The sequence below is a fragment of the Natrix helvetica genome (genome assembly GCF_964273705.1).
Source record: "Natrix helvetica genome assembly, chromosome: 4".
Classification (NCBI taxonomy): Eukaryota; Metazoa; Chordata; class Lepidosauria; order Squamata; family Natricidae; genus Natrix; species Natrix helvetica.
The window spans coordinates 167,887,247-167,893,519 of NC_138550.1; positions in this window are offsets into that span (position 1 = coordinate 167,887,247).

Consider the following 6,273-nt stretch of genomic DNA (forward strand, 5'->3'; position numbering starts at 1 on the left):
AATCTGACCCCCTCTTCTTTGTGGCAGCCCCTCAAGTACTGGACGACTGCTATCATGTCACCCCTCATTTCTTCTTTTCTTAGCCAGTCCAAAATCCTGCAGCTGTTCTTCATATGTTTTAGTTTCCAGGCCTTTGGTCAGCAATGGGTGGAAACTAATCCAGGAGAGAAGCAACTTACAACTAAGGAGAAAGATCCTGACAGTGAGGACAATTAACCAGTGGAACAGAAGTTGCCTCCAGATGTTGTCGGAGCTTCATCGCTGGAGGGTTGTTTTTTTTTAAAGAAGAGGCTGGGTGACCGTTTGTTTGAAATGGCGTAAGGCAGTGATGGTGAACCTTTCCAGCACTGAGTGCCCAGAGTGGAATGTGCCTGCATGCCTGGGCATAGGCGTATGCCAAAGCACCGAAGACCAGCTGGCCGGCGCACACATGCCTGTTTTCTGGACCATTTTGGGGGCTGTTTTCAGACCATTTTCAGGCCATTTTAAATCTTGTAATTTAATTGAGGGTGTTTTAAATTAATTTTAAATTCTATTTTATATATTTGTTGCCTCCTCCATGTATATGTGTACGTACGTGTATGTGTTTATTTTTATCTGTATATGTATTGTTCATTTGTATATTTTATGTGCTTTTATTGTACGCCGCCCTGAGTCCTTTAGGAGAGGGTGCGGCTAACAAATAAAAATTTATTATTATTATTATTATTTTGGGCCCGGAAAACAGCCTGAAAAATGGGCCAAAAATAGCCTAGTTTTTTTGGCCATTTTCCTGGCCTTTTCCAGGCCTTTTTTCTGACACTCCGGTGCCCACATGTGGGTGCCAGAAACCGGATGAGCAGCTGGCGACAGCGCATGTGCCCATAGAGAGGGCTCTGCATGCCACCTCTGGCACGCTTGCCATAGGTTCGCCATCGTGGGTGTAAGATCTCCTCCTTGTGTAGAGAGTTGGACTAGAAGACCCCCCCCCCCAAGGTCTCTTCTACCTCTGTGATTCTAGTGTAACCAGCAAGGAGCTCACGCACTGGGTTGACCCCCACTGATTCTAACGCGAATGAACTTGGGTTACTTCCTGAAAGGATCTGATACATTCACAGTGAACAGGTGAGGTCAAAGGCTTAGATTTGCCCCTTCCCGTTTCAGCAGTTATTGATCTAAGCAGTATGCAGATCTACATAGAATAGAATAGAATAGAATAGAATAGAATAGAATAGAATAGAATGGAATGGAATGGAATAGAATACAGAATGGAATAGAAAAGAAAAGAAAAGAAAAGAAAAGAAAAGAAAAGGAGAAGGAATAGAATAGAATCGGAATAGAATAGAATAGAATAGGGAATAGAATAGGGAATAGAACAGAACAGAACAGAATAGAATAGAATAGGATAGGATAGGATAGGATACAGAAGGGAACGGAATAGAAAAGAAAAGAAAAGAAAAGAAAAGGAGAAGGAATAGAATAGAATAGAATAGAATAGAATAGAATAGGGAATAGAATAGGGAATAGAACAGAACAGAACAGAACAGAACAGAACAGAATAGAATAGAATAGAGTAGAAAATATGGAAAGGAATGGAATGGAATGGAATGGAATGGAATAGAATAGAATAGAATAGAATAGAATAGAATAGAATAGAATAGAATAGAAAATGTAATGTAATGGAATGGAATAGAATAGAATGGAATGGAATAAAATAAAATAAAATATAAAATGGAATAGAATAAAAAATAGAATAGAATGGAATGGAAAAAAACAGAACAGAATATAACAGAATAGAATGGAATAGAATAGAATAGGGTATATAATAGAATAGGGAATAGAATAAAGAATAGAATAGAATAGAATGGAATAGAACAGAACAGAACAGAATAGAATATAACAGAATGGAATGGTATAGAATAGAATAGAATAGAATAGAATAGAATAGAATAGAATAGAATAGAATAGAATAGAATAGAAAAGAAAAGAAAAGAAAAGAAAAGAAAAGAAAAGAAAATATGGAATAGAAAGGAATGGAATGGAATGGAAAAGAAGAGAAGAGAAAAGAAAAGGAGAAGGAATAGAATAGAATAGAATAGAATAGAATAGAATAGAATAGAATAGAAAATATGGAATGGAATGGAATGGAATAGAATGGAATAGAATAGAATAGAATAGAATAGAATAGAATAGAATAGAATAGAATAGAATAGAATAGAATAGAATAGAATAGAATAGAAAATGTAGAATAGAAAGGAATGGAATGGAATGGAAAAGAAAAGAAGAGAAATGAAAAGGAGAAAGAATAGAATAGAATAGGATAGGATAGGATAGGATAGGATAGGATAGGATAGGATAATGGAATGGAATGGAATGGAATGGAATGGAATAGAATAGAATAGAATAGAATAGAATAGAATAGAATACAGAAGGGAATGGAATAGAAAAGAAAAGAAAAGAAAAGAAAAGAAAAGAAAAGAAAAGGAGAAGGAATAGAATCGAATTGAATAGAATAGAATAGGGAATGGAATAGAATAGAATAGAACAGAATAGAATAGGAGAATGGAATGGAATAGAATAGGAATAGGAATAGGAATAGAGAATGGAATAGAGAATGGAATGGAATAGAATAGAATAGAATAGAATAGAATAGAATAGAATAGAATAGAATAGAATAGAATAGAATAGAATAGAAAATATGAAATGGAAAGGGATGGAATAGAATAGAATAGAATAGAATTATTTATTGGCTAAGTGTGATTGGACAGACAAGGAATTTGTCTTTGGTGCAGATGCTCTCAGTGTGCATAAAAAGACAAGATACATTCATCTTGCCAAGGTTGAAAAACACTGATCTAGAATCATAAGGTGCAGCACTTAATGATAGTCATAGGGTACAGATAAGCAATCAGGAAACAATTAATATCAATGTAAATCATAAGGATACATGTAACCAAGTTACAATTCTGCAGTCTTAAGTGCGAGGAGATGAGTGATAGGAATGATAAGAAGACTATTATTAGTAGTAATGCAGCTTTAGTGAATAGTTTGATAGTGGTGAGGGAATTATTTGTTTAGCAGAGTGATGGCATGTGGGAAATGTATCCTAGAAATACATCCCGTGACAAACTATTTGTTTGTTTTATAGTTTGTTGTGAAAATGACTGCCTGTAAAGGCTCCTGGATTGGGTCTGAAAGCAGAAGCGGAAGCTGCATTCTCCATCCTACCTCCGTTTGGGTAGACCAGGTTGCCCTAATAGAGCGGTCTCAGCGGGGGTGGAAAAAAAAACTTTACAGCTGTGCAAATCCTAATACTTTAGGATTTCACCATCTGATCCAAAGAGTTTATTCCCCCTCCTTTTAAAAAATAAATAGACTTTCTTTCTTTCTTTCCTTTTCTTTCTTTCTTCTTTCTCCCTCTCCCTCTCTTTCTTTCCTCTTTTTCTCCTTCCTTCCTGCCCTCTCTAAGTGGTTCCCCCTTCCTTCCTTCCTTCCTTTCCCCCTGTTTCTCTTTCTGACTTTCTTTTTCTTTCTTTCCCTCTTTCTTTCCTCTTTCTCTCTCTCTCTCTTTCTTCTTTCTCTCCTTCCTTTTTTCATAAAATACTTGCCAAAATCAAATTTGGCCTCCCAAAAATAAATAAATGAAATAAATAGATTTGACTTACAGAGTTTTACAGAGCCTCGTCAAGCAACAAATGCAAGCAAATGATTTAACTTGGCAGTAAACAGATGGTGTCAGAAAGTCAAGAAAATTGTGCAACCAGTGATGAGGATGTCGCCCTTCTCCAGTTGAGTCCCTTCTCCTTTGCCTGAGACTCATCCCTCTATTTTTAACAGATGAGCCACAACTGCCTCGGGGGTGGGGGGGTGGGGGGGACACGACGACTGTGAAGTTGTAATCTTAATGCTGAGCACAGTTTCTAAGAAGGGGGAAAAAATAAGAATATGGAAACAATGAATATGTAGATCCTTTCTACCGCCCGCCAGAATAAAACTCTTGATGACCATGTAACAGCCGTGGCAAGGGGGGCGTTCCATCAGGTTCGCCTGATGCGCCAATTGCGCCCCTTATTGGACCGGGATGCCCTACGCACAGTCACCCATGCGCTAGTGACGTCTCGCCTGGACTACTGCAATGCTCTCTACATGGGGCTTCCCTTGAGATGCACTCGGAGACTGCAGTTGGTCCAGAACGCGGCCGCGCGGGTGATTATGGGGAGGACTAGGTACTCCCCTGTAACACCTCTCCTGCGCGAGCTGCACTGGCTTCCTGTAGTCTTCCGAGTGTGTTTCAAGGTTTTGATTATGATCTTTAAAGCGCTTCATGGCACAGGACCTAGTTACATGCAGGATCGCATCCTGCCCAATACATCCCTACGACCAATCCGCTCACACAGAGAGGGACTTCTTCGGGTGCCGTCCACCAAACAGTGTCGGGGGGCGACACCCAGGAGCAGAGCCTTCTCTGTGATGGGCCCAGCCCTATGGAATGACCTCCCCCATGACATCAGGACTACTTCCGATCTCCGCTCCTTCCGTGTACAGTTGAAGACCCACCTCTTTCAATTATCTGGCCTGGCTCAACCGTAAATTTTTCTTACTCCTCCTGACAGTTCTTTTAAATTTTTAAATTTTAAATTGTGTTTTTACAATTGGGGTATTTTAATGGTGACTTTTAATTGTCCAATGTGATGTAATTTGTTACCTCCTCCGTGCATGTATGTCCTGTATATATGTATGTTTATGTGTTTGTATACAAGTTTTATGTTTTATATACTCCATTGTACGCCGCCCCGAGTCCTGTCTGGAAAGGGAGCGGCTAATAAATTTAAATTTATTATTATTATTATTATTTGGAAGGTCTTGGAAATCCTTCCAAGAATTTGCAGGAATGAATCGATAAATGTCCCCCCAAGAGGCATTTCTTCATTTATTCCACAAGAAATCTCAGCTGTATGGAAGGAACCTAAATCTCATTTGCCTTTGAGCGATGGAAGTAGTGAAGGAAGAGAACATTTATACTTTGGAGTCAAATTGTGGGGTCCTTGGTGCTCTCTGAGCTGAGTGGTCATCTTGCAGACATTTCATTGCCTAACTAGGTAATATCATCAGTGCTAGAAGGGAGTGGGGTATGTGGAGAGGAGGAGATAGAGGAGGCAGAAGGGGAGGAGGAGGAGAAGGGGGAGGGGGAGAGAGACTGTGGGGTCCTTGGTGGTCTCTGAGGTTGGTTGTATTTTGGCAGGAGTTTCATTATCCAATTAGGTAACATCATCAGTGCTAGAAGGTAGTGGGGGAAAGAGGAAGAGGAGGAGGAGGAGGAGGAGGAGGAGGAGGAGGAGGAGGAGGAGGAGGAGGAGGAGGAGGAGGAGGAGGAAGGGGACTGTGGGATACTTAATGCTCTTTGGGCTTAGTTGTATTTTTGCAGATGTTTCATTACCCAACTAGATAACTTCATCACTGCTAGAAGGGAGTGGGGTTTGTGGAGAGGGGGAGGGGGAGGAAAAGGAGGAGGAGGAGGAGGAGGAGGAGGAGGAGGAGGAGGAGGAGGAGGAGGAGGAGGAGGAGGAGGAGGAGGAGGAGGAGGAGGAGGAGGAGGAGGAGGAGGAGGAGGAGGAGGAGGAGAGGGACTGCGGGATACTCTATACTCTCCGAACTTGGTTGTATTTTTGCAGATGTTTCATTACCCAACTAGATAACATCATCAGTGCAAGAAAGGAGTGGGTTTGTGGAAAGGCAGAGGGGGGCTGTGTGGCCTTTTGTGCTCTATGAGGTTGGTTGTGTTTTTAGAGACATTTCATTACCCTAACTAGGTAACATCATCAGTACTAGAGGGTTCAGTTAAGGAAGTAGTGAGGTAGATTTACTTTATCTGTGTTTCTCATGATACAGACAATGGCTGTTTCATTAATACCCACCAATTAAAGACAACCCTGTGCAATAACCCCCCCCCCCCCAATAGTTTGAGTTATGTGTGCATAAATGTGCACCTGTGGATTTTTATTCTGGCTTTGTGCCTACATTTTGTTGCTGCCGCACCTCTCCTTCTGCTCTCAGTGTTTGTGGAAGATAGTCTCAGAGTCCCCAAACTTGGCCACATCTCCATGGGCTAGAGAAATATCAAACCAAGCAATTTCTTAAATTTGCTTCAGCCACTGGCCACACCGAAGAGGCGGAGGGAAAAAAACTGCAAAGCGTAAAAAAATCTGAACGCAAAACACAAACTAAGGGGGAACCTCTCTGTATTTCAGCAGGTATTCAACACACCCCAAAATATAAGTCTCGGTGAACAAGTTT